Source organism: Ambystoma mexicanum, chromosome 5q, assembly GCF_040938575.1.
Source record: "Ambystoma mexicanum isolate Mex_15411 chromosome 5q, UKY_AmexF1_1, whole genome shotgun sequence".
Taxonomy (NCBI): Eukaryota; Metazoa; Chordata; class Amphibia; order Caudata; family Ambystomatidae; genus Ambystoma; species Ambystoma mexicanum.
The window spans coordinates 1,403,600,119-1,403,617,284 of record NC_090933.1 but is presented as its reverse complement, the minus strand read 5'-3'; the positions used below and the strand labels follow the sequence as shown (position 1 = coordinate 1,403,617,284).

The 17,166-nt window shown below is 47.4% G+C and overlaps 1 protein-coding gene across 1 annotated transcript in view; it reads right to left on the bottom strand.

Annotated features, from left to right (window-relative positions):
- LOC138498459 (fibrocystin-L-like) overlaps positions 1-17,166 on the bottom strand; it is a 1,772,245-nt gene that overhangs the window by 1,547,537 nt on the left and 207,542 nt on the right. The window lies entirely within an intron of this gene.

Genomic DNA, 17,166 nt, shown 5'->3' with positions numbered 1-17,166 from the left:
TCTTGGGTGGTATGCGTTACTGGTCCGGAGGCTATCTCCGTACCATCCACCGTAGTAATGACATCCTTTACAGCCTTTGGACAAAGAGTCAGATTCATCCTCAAAACCATTTCATGATCCACATAATTGCCGATGGCACCGCTGTCGACGTAAGCTTCAATTGCATGTAATTGATCCGGATGTTCAGGGCTAATGAGGACCATAAGTATCACGAAATGCGAGGTCACGGAACTGGTTTTAACGCTCGGCAAGAGGACCTCTATTCTTGTCGGGCGAGGTCGTTTCCCTGCTCAGAGTTTGTGACCCTGGTAACTGGAGCTCCTACTGCCTTCTTGGCTGGTTTCACCGGACAGTCTCGAAGAAAGTGCCCCGAGTTTCCGCAACAGAGGCATAATTGCAGCTGTTTTCTCCTTTCCCGCTCCTTTTGTGTTAGTGGTCCTTTCAGGCCCCCTATTTGCATGGGTTCCCCGGAGTCTACTCCTTTGGTAGGAGTTGGTGGTTTGGAAAATACTCGAGCATCAAACTTGGAACGATTGGCCTTCCTGTTCTGCAGTCTGTGGTCAATTTGAACGACTAAGTCAATATAGTCCGAACAGTCTTGCGGGGGATTCACTACTTGGGCTAACACATCTTTGAGCTCTCCACGTAGACCTCTATAAAACAGCGTAATCCTTTTGTCCTCAGGCCATCGAGTTTCCACTATCAGTCTGTTGAAAGATGCAATATAAGCCAAAAGGTCTTGATTACCCTGTCGCAATGAAAGGAGCTCATTGTCCAAGGCCTGCCCCTGTGAATGTCTTGCAAACAGTTTTTCCATACTGAGCTGAAAAGCTTGAAAATCATGGAGAACCGGATCATCTTGATTAACTAGAGGGATCGACCAGTCTGCCGCATTGCCACTAAAGTACGAAAGCACGAAAGCTACCTTAGCTTGATCAGTTGGAAAGGCTGCTGGCCGGCATAAGAAGTGCAACCGGCACTGATTAATAAATACTGCAAACCTCTTTGGGTCACCAGAAAATCGTTCGGGCGGAGCCAGAGGTACATTCCCAGGTAGGTTGATCTGCACTGGGTTCGTAGAGGATGTTGAAGGAAGATTTGCCCCTGATGCGGGTAACGGAGTTTGTCCGGCTTGTGACTGTAGCAATTGTCTAGCGAGATTGTCTGTTCGCTCCTTGGAAATAATCAGTTCCCTTCTTAGAGCATTCGTTTCCTGACGGGCTGCATGCACTTCTGCTCTTAGTTCCCCAAGTAACTGGGCTAGCTGGTCGGTATCCGAGGTGTCCATAGCGCCTGGGTGGGAGTTTTGCGGTTGGCTTTGCGTTCTGTAACGCTCACCTGATTCCCGCAGAGGCGCCGGTCTTGACTGGGTGAATGCCGTATCTTCAAAGGTGATGTGTAACACACGGTTGGCTCTTTGGGCTGGACCTCTGTGCACTGTATGTCTGACTCAAAGAGTAAGATGTCTGCAGATAGAAAATATGGGATTAATGAACTGGGGTTATTGGGTGCCTCTCTCCTCTTCCCTTTCTCTTCTCCTGTAGAACCCCAAAGGTTAATGCCCTCACCTTAGGTAAGTGAACGCCGAGCTCTCCATCTGCCTCGGGGCAGGGTGCTGTAACCAGTTTCTTCACTGGATTAGGGTGCCGGCCTCTTGACCTCAGAGGACTGCTGTCCGTCGTTAACTGCACGAACGATAAGTTCTGGGCACTTCAAATGTCTTAAAAGTCTTTTGTAATGATATCTCTTGTTTTGCAGGGTTCCGGCGATGGCGGATGGCGGGCTGATGAGAGTTGAGGATCGAACCCGCGTGAGGAATAGAAGCGCCTGGAAGCACGTAAGTAAGCGCTTGTAGCCTGCTTCACAATGCGCACTAACTGTCCCTTTTATCTTGCAGGTACAAGTTCGGAGCTTTAGAGAAGCTGAAGGGTGCTGGAATACCCACTGGATTCGGCGTGGGAAGGAGTAATGGCACGTGAGTAATAAAGTTGCCCAATGTCTTTAAACGCACCTTCTTTTGTCTTTCAGATGCGGGATGCAGCGCCGAAGGCCTCCGGAGCGTGCGAAGAGCTGGTAAGCTTTTGTCTTTCAGATGCCGGAATGCAGTGCGAAGACCTCCGGAGCATGCGAAGAGTAGGTAAGCCTTTGTCTTTCAGATGCCCGAATGCAGCGCGAGGCGTTGGTGACAGCCGATGGACCAGGTAAGAGATGCGCTGCCACTGAAGACCGTAGTGCTAACCTGTTCTTTCTTTGTCTTTACAGGTGCTGCTGAAGACTGGATTCCAGGATGGTAAGCCTTTGTTCCCTTAGGCCCAGGATCAGAAGCAGAAGACACGATGAGCGTTCTGCTGCAGAGAATGCAGAATAACGCAAAGCAAGATTCATCCATCGGGTGTGGTTTAAATAGCCTCCTGTAGTGCTTAGGTGTCTCCTTCCACAGCCTCGCCTAGGTAAGAAAAGAGTTCCTGCTTTCCAGAAGAGTTCCAGTGTTCTGAACCTAGGGAGTGGCTCCTGCCCCACCTAACAGGAAAAGTAGTCCCAAACAGAAGAGGATCAGGGGCTCAACTGGCAGGTAAGTAAGCAGCATGGTCTGCTGCAGGTAAGTCCACCCAAGCATTATGAACCCGGCGCTTCCAGCGCTGGGACTGGACATCTTTATGAGCCTGGTGCCACTGGCGCCAGGACAGGGTCCAAAAGGTCCCAATTGGGACTGGCTGGCACTCGGAACCTGGGTTATGGGTCTGCTTCCAAGGGAGTCGGGCAAGTCCTGATCCTTTGGAAGCAGAGATCATGACAGTTGTATACATTGCCACTATACAAGTTAGGGCACCTGTTGTACAATCAAAATGTATAAATAAAAAATTGTTTAAAAAAGAAAGCAGTCTTGGGAGATTACAATCCAGCATTGCTTACTCACAATTTGTCTTGGGTTGGCTTCCTCCTCATATTGTGAGACTAATCCAGAGGTTTGACGAGGTATGCGTGCAGACATTTGGGTTAAATCTAAAGTTGGGCTTTGAGATTCAGATCTTCATCAACTTGTAGCCCACACCTGTGGTTTATGCTAGAAACACCTGAATAACACATGCCCCACTGAGGAGAGCCACACTATCGGTTCCCCTGCCCCACTGTGGGTGTTACACTATGTAATGGGCAGAGTTGGTTATTTGCTGCCTTGATATACTTTAGAGAAAATAACACACGTAAGCACATTCAGTCCCATAAGCCACTGCTTAAGAAAGACCATTTTGAAAAATTGGCACATTATAAAGACTCTGGATTTTACCGAGGTTCTCATTCAAAAGACAAAGAAATCTAAAAGATAGCCTTGTCCACACATACCGTGAAGATAAACATATAGTGGAGAGACAAAGAACCCTATGGGACCTGCCGCCCGTTACAGGCCACTTTAAATGTGGCAATTGCTCAGTTTGTCCCCTAACAAAAAACATTAAAAGCATTGACTTGAAAGGGAAAGAGTGGTGCTTGAATACTTTCACAAACTGCCTCTCACAGTGGGTGGTATATGGGATCAAATGCCCATGTGACCTATTGTAGATTGGAAAGACCAAACGCCTGATATGGCAACGTATATGTGAACATAGAACATGTATAAGAAATACAATTGAGAACAAACTCTTAGGAGCACACTATGTACGCTACAAACATAAACCAACTGAAATCTTTTGGTTTATAATTCAAATGGTCAATGTTTCAAATCGAGGTGGCGACAGATATTTCACTTTAAAAAAATGCAAACAAAAATGGATCTACAACCTTGACACAGTAAGAAATGGCCTTAACTCTTCAGTAGAATGGGGAATCTTCATGTAGAATAAACATTACTAAGGCTATATACCAACAACACCTTCCTAGACAGACACGAGAATACCCTCTGCAATCAAACTGGAGATAAAAAAGTGCAACCAAGATCTACTATAGGTTATGGGAATTAGACCCAACTAAACCATTCCATAATGCAAAGCCGGGGGTAAAAATAAAATGCTGACGGGTAATATGGAGAGCCATAAAGGAGCCCAGTGCTACAAAAAGAATCAACTCACAATGTCTATAGCCAGATTAAATATCAAGCCAGTACCTTATATATCAATAGCTGATTCGAGCTAAAAACAAAAAAGAAATAAGGAGAACCAACTGTAGGTTCTGTACAGTATATCTCAATAACACCTACATTTATAATATGAGTTAGTTTAAGATCACTTAGAAAAATAAAAGTTCCTTAAAAACAAGTTCCCTTTCGAATAAAAAAATGCTGATGTATAGAGGGTCAACTAGAACCCTAGGTTGGCGCAGACATGTGATAAAAACACCACCATAGTGTAGGTGAAAATAGCAGAATTTGAATATCATATATCCATGAGTTCATATGACTATGGAGCGAAAATATCGGGCTTCATTGAAATCCTGTGTAAAAACAAAGAAAAATGGTTTACTGAACGAATTAACACGATCCATAGAGGGTGAACCACCCTACGAATATGGTTCTGGTAGGCAGTAAGAAAGAAAAAATGTAAGCGAGAGCGCAAATACTAGCCTATCTGAATGTCACATGACAATGATATCAGGTCACGTGACCGCGCTATAACAGATTTAGTTAATTGCGAGAAAGCCTGTGTTTCGTATGTTTTGAAACAATCGAACAGACGCGGAGGCGAGCAGAAGAAGGAAACAAACGGTCTCCAGAGAACAATTTAAGTAGAGCCTTTCATCACCTTAGTACTTGCTAAAAGTAATCCAAAGGGCAAGAAATAAGACACAAGCCTGAAAATATGAAAACACTTGCGGTAGAAAAGATATTACAATACAGGAAATAGAGCATAGCACATTAGATAGAATGGTTTAGCTAATGCTGCATGTATGAAAACTATGAGAATAGCTCTAAAAGGCAATGCATTGAACTACATTTCTGGGCAATGCTGCAGGGCATCGCAAAAGCGAGGCAGGGTAACTGCTGCTACCATCAGCAGCCTGAAAGAGGGGCAGCCCCAACCTTATCTCAGCCTGCTCCTCTCCTCCCCCCAGCTCCAGAGACACGCAGTCTCGGCAGCACAAAGCCAAGGAAGGTTGAGGTGTGAACAGTCACCTCAACCTTCCTCCAAACAGCAAGGTGCTAAGCACCATAAGGAAACCAACAGTCAGGCAGGGCCCAGGTTCAAAGACCTGTCCCCATCAGGGGGCCAGACAGTCGGCTATCCGGCCGGGGGCTGTGACAACAGCAGCCCCCACTACCTGCATAACAAAGACCCAGGGTCTCCCTGGGTCTTATAAATAAGAGCAGCATGCTCTGAGTAAACACAATCTGTTTGTGGACCCTGAACGGGGATCCAAACAAACAGGAGGTTCACTGTTTACTCAGTGTATTCCAAACTTTTTTCTTCTTTAGCACAGAACCCTCCCACCCTACAAAAGAAGGGAGAAGAACAAAAAGAAGTACAGGCCACTGTACGGTGCCCACAACAAGTCGTGGGACACAAGAAGGCGGGCACGGGTCAGAGGGGGTAAGTTCAGGACCCGGTGCCCAAAATTATTATACTATTATATGTGATATTGTATATTGCCATAACCATATCTGTACAATAAAATCCTACGGCCTTTTATTGCCAACACTTGACGCAATTTGTGAGCCAATTATTATGGGTGAGGGTTTGGGGGCCGGCCAACACCAATGCATGCATATGGGTTCAGCAGTTATGTCTAGAACAATGAACATAATACAAGAAATAACGAAAACGCTAGCTACATCAGCTAAAAGTGAAAACATCTTGTTCCCTTGTAGAGATACTGAAACAGAACGAGTGCTGAGACGATAAAGAAAGAAAGGTCTAGCTGGCATTACACCTATGAAAAAAAGGATCAAAAGGAAACTTAAATTACAACTGATCCGTGTGAACAGGTCAGTAGCACGTACAGCAAGTAATAATTTAGAATGCAACATGAGTAAAAGCCCAGAAAAATGAGACATACATAATGCATTATGTGTTACAGGGAAGAAGAGAAATTCTTCCCCCCTGTGGAAGTAAACAAATCTGCAAAAATGAAGAGAGCAGTCTTCCATTATATAGAAGGAAGAAACTAACCTTATGGTATTGCCGCTCTGGTTTTAAAACAAAATTGTTTATGTTTTTTGTATTGTAGTGATTTTGCTGAAAAAACCCAAGGGTTTTTTGTGATTTTTTCGCTAACTCTAAGAAATACACCTGTCCTGAAGACGACCACAACTAAAAGAAAAGACACTAGGGATAGCGCCTAAGGAACCTTTTGAGGCCGAAACATATGTAGACATATCCGGTGGATTTGCATTAAAAAATCCTAGACTATGAGAGACCAGAACAATGGTATCTTTTTCAGAAGATAGAATGAAATGTTAGCTGAATTGGTGAACATATATTATGCCATGAAAATATAAATAGGCAATTTGTATGTACACAATAAACCTGCCATGTCCTAACCCCACTCTTTGATAAAACCTTGATATAATAAGTCATAGATCATTTGTGTTGTTTTATGCAAATGTGCCTTGTGGTAAATGCACATGAAGAATCTTAATTGTTTTTATTTTTTATGCTGTTATATTAATATATGAATAAACTTTGTTTTAAGTGAAATGGTTTAGAAAACATGGAAGGTGTTGTTGACTAGTCTAGCAATAACACAAGTGTGAAAAACTGTCCAATATTGAGCGGATTTAGAGAGAGGTATTTGGTCCCACTTCATTATTGTTTTGCCTTGATAGACTACAGAGGCCAAAATTCCCTACAGCAACTGTGACAAATCAACTTCCGGGGCACCAGTGCTCCAGGGATGAATATTGGTTCTAAACCATCAATCAACCCCACAACTCTAGTACACCAGAAGGGATCCGAACAGATTGGAAACATATAAATTATAAACCTCTGTGTCCAATTTTGGTAACGTGGACGGAAGGACAGGCTTATCTCTGGAAGGTCGTTGGTTAGTTGCAACACAACGAAAATACAATTATTACCCAATGATAAAAGGGACTGTCCAGTCAAGGTTATATAAAATATCTATTTTATTATTATTACAACAGACAGCTATCATACTACAAAATACAACCCACCCTGTAAAGGAACACAGAGGACAGACAGTTTCACAAAGGAAAGGGATGCACTCTGGATACTGACAAAAGGGTAGTCGGTAAAGCAATCAATCTTAACTGTTCAAGGTTATTGGGTTTCAGCACTAACAGAGTAAGGGGTCGTAAATGTTTAGCGGGGCCTTCAGAGAACGATCAGGGGGACAGAACCACAATGTACCTGATGCTTGAGATGATCTTGATGCGCAACAGCGTCGAGTCAGCTCCAGGACGCTTTGCAGCTCCTACCGACAGAGTTCACGATGGGAGACAGCTGCGGGTTTCAGACGGCAGGCAGTTTGGCAAGCGAGGCTGGGCGGAAGGCTGCAGGCTGGCTTACACAGTGACTCAGGGTCAATAATTGTTGTCTCTGTGCTGGTTGGCGGATCTTGAACGTTGGTGGAGGCGTCTCTGACAGCTTCCGTGACTGCAGCGTGACAACAGTCAGTGGTGCAGCCGGTCACGGTTCGAGACCTCGACTGCCTTGAAAATGTCCTTAAAAGATGGACGGTGGTTGATGCTTGTTGTGGCACTCCTCCTGGCTTCTTCGCAGGGCTTGTGTCATCCTTTAAGGCAGACAGACCAAAGCTGAGGAGAGTGTTTGCAGGCAACAGCCTTGTCCTTTGTTCAGAGACTCTCTGGCACGTCCCACCTAGGACGCTTGCTGCCAGAACCTAGAAGGGCATGCTGTGTGCTGGCTGGGTACCGGTTCTGGAGCTGCTGGACGGTACCTTCCTCTATTCCCTGGGAGAATGTTTGGGGGAGGGAACTTGCTTCCCTCCTGGAAATCTTGGCCATCCTTCACTGGCGGAAATTGTAAGGCAGACTGTACCTTTAGCCTGGGTCCAATACTAAGTCCTTCTTCTTACACCTTTCAAAGTTGTCGGATGATCTGCTAAGTGAGGGGCTCAGCCCTCTTTTTAAGCCTTTTAAAGCCAAATGGGCCCCAGTGATAGGCGCAGGCTAAACCTACATTAAGGAACCAACCTGGGTCCCCACCAACAATCTTCTGTTATGTGTGAGGTCGTAACCAAAGTGCTTTGCAACAGGAAAGGTAAGGGGTGACATCATGTACTACTAAGTTCCACCCATCTTCCTGTCTGTTGTGGTTCAAAGTGTCTTTCTGGTTAATTGAGCTCTCTGTGAATCTTGATCAAAGCATATGTCTTCATTGAATTTTGTGGTGAAAAACAGACTTCGGCCTCCCTCAATTCATATACTTCTTCCCTCTGAAAAGGGGGTTCCCTGCAGGAGTTGCCTACTCTAAACAGTTGTCCCAGACATTCCATTCACTGCCCTTCATACAGAGGGGTGGGATCTAGCTTCAAGTTGACACATTGGAGGTCATTACAACCTTGGTGCTAAGTGCACTAACTTTACCACCATGGTGTAAACTCTGTTTACACCATGGTGGATGGCGGATTTACCGCCCCATTCCAAGGTGAGTGGGGCGGTAAATCCCCATTTCCCATTTTCCCTTCCCCATTCCCATGTTTGCCCCATAGGGCATAATGGGAGTGGGGAAGGCGCTAATTACGCCGCCGTAAATTACAGCAGCGTAATTAGCACCATGGCGGGTTAGCGCCTTGGATTGTAACGCCTGCAAAAAGCAGGCGTTAAAATCAGAATCAGGCGTTAAGGGTTAACGGTGGCGTTAACCCTTAACGCCGGAGTTGTAATGAGGGCCATTGCATGTCAAAGAGGTGTTAGTGTCTGGCCTCTTTTTGTCCATTCGGCACTTAGGCGTATCGCAGGCCTGTTTCAATTACCTCTCATCAGTATGCGCTGCCACCAGCAGATCTTTAGACAATAGAGAGGGCAGATCCATGGGGCCTTTGATATTTTAATTAGGCTAGCCATGGCCGGAGGAAGGTGTTGCTCCTAAGATGCTTTGATGTACCCGTGGCTGTCACATTCCAGCTAAATGTGGCAGGGAGGACTGCGCCTTTAGGCTGTGTCCCCCCGGAGTACACTTGACTATGTGTGTGTTGTGCAGTGAGCAGAGGAAAATGTGTACGGATTAGCCCCACACATTTTCTGAGGTTGATCTCCCATCATTCATTTTCATTACAAAATGTCAAAAAAGCCCAGGCGAGCGCACACTCCCCGTGCGGATGGTTGAATTCCTCACAGCAACAACTTTGTATTTAGCAAGAAACACCTGAATTCACAGCATCCCTGATGAGTGTAAGAGACAACAAAGCACTTGTAGGAGATCACCACCTGGAAACGGTATGGTTAAAAGCACCACAACCAGAGTGCAGAAAATACTATTTGATAGCTGTGGACTCCAGAGGGTGAGCACTGGAGGGAGGGTGCACATGTCCCAATGAGGCGAGCCACACTATTGGTTCTCACTGCCATTGTGGGTGTTACACTGTGTGATGGGCGAGAGTTGGTTTATGGCTACCTTGTTGGACTACAGCAGCCAGAATTCTCTGCAGCAAAAACTTTGGATTAAACCAGTGAAATCAGAATTGATTGTCTCCCTGATGAGCATGAATGGCATCGAAGCTCTTGGAGTAGGACATTACTTGGAATCTAATGCTAAAGTTGTGGGAATCAGTGCAGCCCTCAGTCTTCTTATGTGTAGAAAATAATATTTAGGAGCTCTGTACTCCATAGGGGCAGCACAGGGATGCCATGTGCCCCACTGAGGATATCCACTCTATTGGTTCACCCCCAGCCAGGTTGTTTCACTATGTTATGGGGGGGAGCTGGTTCCTGGCTACCTTGGTTCGCAGCAGCAAACAGAATTCTCTGCAGCAACAACTTAGGATTCAACTAGTAACAATTGAGTTGACTGCCTCCTTGATGGGTTTGAGAGGCATGAAAGCGCTTGGAGGAGAATGATACCTAGAATGTAAGGCTACATGTTCTGGGAACCAGAATGCACGCCTTCCCGCCTCCCTGCCTCCCTTTCTGCGCAGAAAATACAGTTTGGGAGCTCTGTACTCTGGAGGAGCAGCACTGGGGTGTCACATGTCCCACTGAAGAGGCACACTCTTGGTTCTCCCCCACCCCTGTGGGTGTTACACTATGTAATGGAAGGGGGTTGGTTCCTGGCTGTCTTGATAGATTGCAGAAACTAGAATTCCCTGCAGCAGTAAATTTGGATTCAAATAATATGTCCTGAATTGACAGCCTCCCTGATGAGTGCGAGAGGCATAGGAGCACTTGGAGGAGAACATCAAATGGACTTTAAAGGTAAAAGTGCAGGAAGCTGTGTGTGCCGGTATCGCTCAGTGACAGGAAGACCGAATCGTGCAGCTAGGTCTTCGAAGGGTGCCAGCTTGCCTCCCACAATTACATCCCCAACTTTGATTATTCCCTTTGATTCCCAACTCGGCCATGCCGGAAGTTTGCCTATTTCGGGTACATTTCTGTTTCCCCATAGTACTCATATTGGGGTAATTCTGTTGTCCCAGCCAATATGTCTGTGTGTTTTCTTCCAGATTAGTGATGTGTACATTGCCATAGTGCTGGGAAGTGGGGGTTTCAGTGTTTGGTATAGGTTTCCTAGTGGGGACAACCCCTGCATTGCGGCAATCTCTGCTTTAATGTGGGGCAGCTCTGTATCTCTGTGTAGTGTGTCATTAACCACTGACATTTGGCTAACCGAATAGTAGGTTTGTAAATGTGGTAACCCAAAACCTCCTTCCCAGTTGGAACGTTGGAGTGTTTGTAGTGCTATCCGCAGATGTCCTCCCCTCCACAAGAGCCTCTTAAGGGTGGTATCGATTTTATGGAATTCTAAGGCTGAAATATGGAGTGGGGCATTTTGTAGGATATATAGGAACCGGGATAGGGCCAGCATTTTGAACAGTGCCGCTCTCCCAAGTAGGGTCATTGACGCACATCTTCTATAAATCTGTTCATGATCGGGTGTAGATTCCTGACAATGTATTCCGTGAGGTTGACCGTGATCTGCATTCCCAGATAACGGAAGTGTTCTGTTTCGATGCGGTATGGACAGTTATCCGGGACAGCACTCTGCACGCCTTTAACCGGGAAAAGTATGGATTTGGACCAGTTCACTTTCAGACCACTGAAGCACCCATATCTTTCTAATAGATGTGTAACCACCGGGCAGGATCTGGGTGGGTCTCCCAAGTATATTAACAGGTTGTTGGCATATAGGGAAACTTTATCCTCCCAGTTCTCTCGCCAGCGGAAGCCACTCAATGATGATGTGTTCCTTAGTATTATGGCAAGGGGGTTAAATTACCAATGCAAAGAGTAACGCAGATAGGCGGCAGCCCTGCCTTGTTCCCTTACCTAGTTGAAAGACTCTTGATGGCCATCCATTTACCCTGACTTCCGCCTCGGGAGAGCTATACAGGAGTCGTAGCTAGCCCATAAATTGTTCCCCAAATCACATTCTGAGCATCATTTCCCACACGGCCTCCCAGAAGACAGAATCAAAAGCTTTCTTTGAAATCTCCCGCTAACAGAGCAAGGGGCTCTTGAAGGGCGGGAGCTCTCTCTAGCGCTAGGTAGAGACTGCGGAGGTTCATGCGTGTGGACGTCTGTGGCATGAATACGCATTGATCTGGATGGATCAGTGAGGTTATCACCTTTTGTAATCTGTTCGCCAGCACTTTTGCTAGGATTTTGATTTCACCATTGATCAGGGAGATTGGTCTATACGAGCTGCATTTCTCTGGGGGCTTACCTGCTTTGGGTATTACAATTATACTAGCTCTCCTCAAATCGGGAGACAGTGGGCCTCATTACAACCCAGGCGTTAAGGGGTTAACGGCGCCGTAAAAGGTGTCGGCGCCGTTAAACCCTTAACGCCTGATTACGAGGTCCTTTTGCGGGTTGCACTTTAACGCCTGCTTTGAGGCCCAGTGTTTCCTGTTCTCTGTAGTGTAGGAATATACTAAGCAGATGTGGGGCCATCTTGTTTCCATATGTCGATGGGAAACAATTTAGTGCTGGTGTCTTCCCCGATAGTAATTGCAATATAGCTAATACCAGTTCATCTTCCGTGACATCCTGTTCAAGAAGGGCTGTTTGGTTGGCGCTTAGGGAGGGTATTGCGACCCCATCAAGCACTGAAGTGTGAATGGGTTCTTCCGGAGGTTTATACAATTCAGCATAGTAGTCTGCAAAACCTTCCGCGATATCGCGGTCAGTTTGTAACAATCCTGAGCTCTCTGTTCAAATTTCTCTAACTTGTCAATGGCCTTCATCCCTTCGTTCCAGTCAAGCCAACAGTTTGCCAGCTTTGTCACCTGATTTATATAGTCTTGTGCACATCACTTTATGCACCTGTTTGGCACAATCTAGGGCTATGTTATGAAGGCGTTCTTGCACCAGTAGAAGCAATCGATGTGTATCTAGGGAGCCGGTCGCGACATATGCCGCTTCTTTTTGCTGCACATCCTGTTCTGATTCCACCAGTGCCAGCTGGTGTGCCTTCTTATGGGCCGTCGTCGAGGAGAGAATCTCGCCCCTGAGTACCGGTTTGTATGCTTCCCAAAGTATTGCTGGGTTATCTACTGACCCAATATTCAGTTCAAAATATGTATGTGTGGTTGTTTGGATGTGTTCAATGAGTTCTGGGAATCCTAAATAGTAGCTGTTAAGGCGCCACAAGGGAGGGGTGAGTGGTCTATTTGTGGAAAGCACCATCAAGAGGGGAGAGTGATCGGAGATGCCGCGTGGGAGTAAGGTCGCCTCTATTGCTTTATGGATATCTATTGCTGGGGGGAAGAAAAAGTCCAATCTCGAGAGTGAGGCATGGAGCCCAGAGTGGAATGAGTACTCGTATTCTCTTGGGTGTAGATCATGCCATACGTCCTTCAACCCGAGCGCAGAGGTGAAGGTGAAAAGCTTAGTGTTGGTTCTGGATTCCTCCCTCTTAGGTGTTTCCTGCCCATCTCTACATTCATGACCTCTTTGGAGGTCACTCGTGTTTTTAGTGAGTATAGGTGTAATATCGCGAACTAGGTCAGTTATAAGTGAGGGTGGGGAGTAGACCGCCAATATGTCAAGGGTTTGATTCCATCTTGTTCCCTGTACGTAGACAAATCTACCCCCTGTGTCTTGTGTTACAATGGAAAGTTTAAAGTGAAGCCTCTTGTGTTGTAGTATGAGCACCCCTCTCGAGCCCATGGAGAAACCGGCATGCATCGTTATGCGATAGTTGGTACGCCAAAACAAGTTGCATGATGTGCCTGCCAAGTGTTTTTCAGTAAGGAGCACGATATCTGGTGAGTGCCTGTTCAGGAATTGTGTGACTAGACACCTTTTGATTCCAGTGCCCATTCCGTCAACATTCCATGGTAGGAATCTAAGGGTTTTGACATCATCAAAAATAGCAGATATATTGGAAATAGGTGAGTGTAGGGCTGCATTTCAAGCGCAGTTTGGGAGTTGACCGCAGGGTAGAAGGGTGCACTATTGTGGCGTGAGTGTGACATGATCGGTGGAACTGTGGACAACATATAATGTATTTATCCCTCCCCCCTCCCTATGACCCATCCCAACCTGAAGCATCTGTCGCCAGACAACAGTTAACTACTAAGCAAGCAAATTTAGACTAAACTCGGCACATACAGATCCCTGAAGCATGTCCATCCCAACAGCGCTGGTGTGATATTCCAGGTGTGGGGGGCTTCCGTCAGAGCCGGTCGCTCATCTTTGTGTCTATCCGTGATTAGCGTGGACATTTACTGTATGCCACATAGGAATATTTGTCCTGCCTTTTAAACGTAGAGGTGTGAGGATATACCCAGTCGATGGTTCTCAAGGCATTACTCCTCCCCCTTGTGCAGCGGTGGTTGGTGTTACTGCGCCGGTGGTTGTGGGGCCGGGAGGCCTCTCTCAGGCAGGGCCCTGGGGTTTCTATTCCTGTTACTCTGCACTGATTCCCAGTCCCCTTCAATGTGCTGCTCTGCGCATCTCCATGCGTCCTTGGGATCTGTAAAATGGACCGTCGTGCCTTTATGGTATATTTTCAGCAGAGCTGGGAACACTAGGCTATACTTCACATTTAGGGCTTGTAGCTGCTTTTTGAGTTGGTCGAATGACTGCCTGGCCTTCTGCACTTCCCTGGTGTAATCTGGGAAGAACGCAATTCTGGATGCATTGTAGGTTATTGTGCCTTTGGCGCAGGCCCCAGCGCATCGCGATCCCTATAATTTAATAGCTTTGCTATTACCGTGCGTGGAGGTGTCCCGGGCACTGGTCGTCCAGTAGGTATACGGTGGGCCCGTTCGATTGAAAAGAATTTGGAAATAGCCTTTGGTTCAAACATGTCTGCGAGCCATTGTTCCAGGAACAGTTCCATGTTCGGCCCCTCTGCTTTTTCTGGTAGGCCCAGGATTCGTACGTTGTTACGACTTGGCCTTCCCGCTCCTTCTTTCACCCTTTCCTCTATCGTTTTCAGGTGTGTTGTGACTCTAGCCAGTTGTTCTAAATTTCGTAGCCCATCTTCCATCCCGGATATTCGCTGTTCTGCCTATCCAGTGCACGATGTTAACTTCTGTAGGTCGTGTCGGAGGAGTGAGACATCCATGCTGATGCCGTCCATTTTTTGCTCCATGCAGGCACGCAAATCTGTGATTGCTGCCATTATGTCCCTTCTGGATATTGTTGTCTTCGCATCCGCCATGGTATCTGAGTGAACTTGTTCCGCTGTGGTAGTTGTGGCAGGTGTGGTGAATTGGTTTACCCTGCATTGGGTGGTCACTTTCCTGGATTTGTCCTTTCCCAGGATGGGCGCAGGTGGTGTCAGGCTGCAGTGCGATGTTCCGTTCCACTGAACAAAACTGGGGGGGGAGCCATACCTTGAAGGGTGTGTTGGTCCTAAGCGAAGCTCGCTTTTGTGGTGATCCCCGCGGGGGAGACCAGGGGGGGTCTCAATCCCCTCCCCTCCCAGGCAACATCACCCAAACAGGATTCCCACAGAAGTCTTGAAGCCATACCATAGCGGGGGTATTGGGTCCGTGGACAGAGCATTTACCGGGTCTGCCTCCTCTCTAGCCCCAGCGTTCCCACGCTAGTGCGGTGGTGCTTCCTCTGCCTGGATCAGCGGTCTTCCTCTGCTCTGTTTGGCTCTTCAGCCAACTTTGCTGTTCGGGGTGCGTGGGGCTCTGACGGACTCTGGGCAGAACGGGTGAATATTCTCAGGCTTGTGCTTCAAGTGTAGTATCTTCCCGTCATAGGTACAAGAGTCAGTGTTGGTCGGCCTGCAATACGGTGGGTACTACTTGGTTTGCACTCTGGTGATTGTTCGGGTAGCTCACAGTTTCGGTGGGGGGGGTCCTCCTCGCTGAGAACTGCTGTCGCTCAGCGTCTCCCTACTCAGTTGTGCAGGCTGTTGACGTTAGCTCGCAGGCTTGTTCCTGGGGCTCTCTCTTCTGTGTGGGATGGTGCCAGGCCCTGGTGTCCTCGTGGTTACACCGATTGTTCATCCCGTGTGGAACACGGGCTCCTTCAGCTTTCCGTTCGTTCGGTAGTGGATGGGCAGTCTGTGGGACTCTCGGGGAGCCGCTCCTTCTCCTCCAGGTATAATATCGGGTGGGGCAGGTGTGATTTCTCTCTCGCGCCAGGCAGGTTGAGGTCACCCCCAGGTCGTCTCAGCGTACAGGCGGGTCGGTCTTCCTGTGTTTCTTCACCTTCTGGCAGAAGCCCACGTTGTATGTGCAGGTGAGATCCCCATGCTGTGTGAGATCACTCTACGGCATTCACTGGGTGGCCCGGCAGTCCTCCAGACCGCATTAAACTAAGCCATTATCGGTCCCTTCCAGTTGGGAACCAGCGGCACCCCAGTCAACTCTTCAGTGTTTCCGCATTACACTCGGGTCCCTGAGCTCGATCAGGCACTCGCGGTTGCTTGTCCCCTTCTTTCCATGTACAAGTGGATCGGTCCTCTTGGTGTTTGTCGTTTTCAGGCAGTGTCCCACGTAGTATATGCAGACAGGGTTGCCACGTTGTTTGGGATTACACTACGACAATCGCTTTGTGGTCTGACAATTCTCCGGACCGTAGCAAACTTTAAAGCCACCAGTCCCCTCGGGCCGGACATAGACCGCACTCCAGTCACCTCTTCGGTGTTTCAGTATTGCGCTCGGCTCCTCAGGCTTGCTTCGCAGCTCGCAGCCATCTTGTCTCCTTCTTCCCGCGGCTGCCACGGGTCGTTCTGATGGTCAGGAATCGGTCAGGAGGCTGATTTCTGTGGTCGCACTTCGGCCATCTGTGCTCCAAATGCTTGTCTCTCAGCAGAATTTTTTTCGTGCAGATCTATCACGGATAGCAGGCTATTTTTCCAGGATATGTTAAGCAGCCGCGGGAGCTTCAGGGACTTACGTCCACATTGCTCTGCAGCTGGCCACGCCCCCCCTCGTAGCCATTTTTGAGTATAGGCCTCAGGTAAGTTAAGTAGTTGGTTTTTTACAGATACAGGCCCCAGGCCCTCAGTGCCCATAAATCGCTTGAGCATTCAGCTACAGCAGTGTGCTGGAGAAATGTTGCTAGTTGGCCATTCCCAGGAGAACATAGCGGCATGGGAAAGGGACCAAGTGCACTTGTTGGGAAGCCTTGGGGAATTACCGATTAATTGCAGTTAAATCAAGTTCGACCACTGTGAGGTGTGCCGTTTCAAACTGCCCGTTGGCAGAGGGTTGTGGGAAGAGGAGACGAGCGACGGGGAGCCAATCATAGGAGAGGGTTTGGTGTCCCTAGGGTGCAACAGTGTTTTGTGTCTTCACTGATGTCCGCTAGGCACCTCATTGGTTGAATGCTGTGTGAATGTCTCCCCTTTGCGAAGTTCAGGTTGTTCGATGAGGGCTGGCCAATGTCAGATGAAAAGTCCCAGTGGTCAGCAGTATCACGTAATGCTATTGAATGCCATTTTGGGGAGGTGTGGAAGGTGCATGATGTCACAATGGGTGGTGTGGGACAATGGGGGTCGAGATGGCATGAGCCAATGATGAGCTTTTAATGTATGCTTAGATATAGCTGACTGACGTAGTCCCACCAATCAGCCTTGTAAGATGCTTTAACAAATGTTTCAACCTTGTGTATATTAATTATGT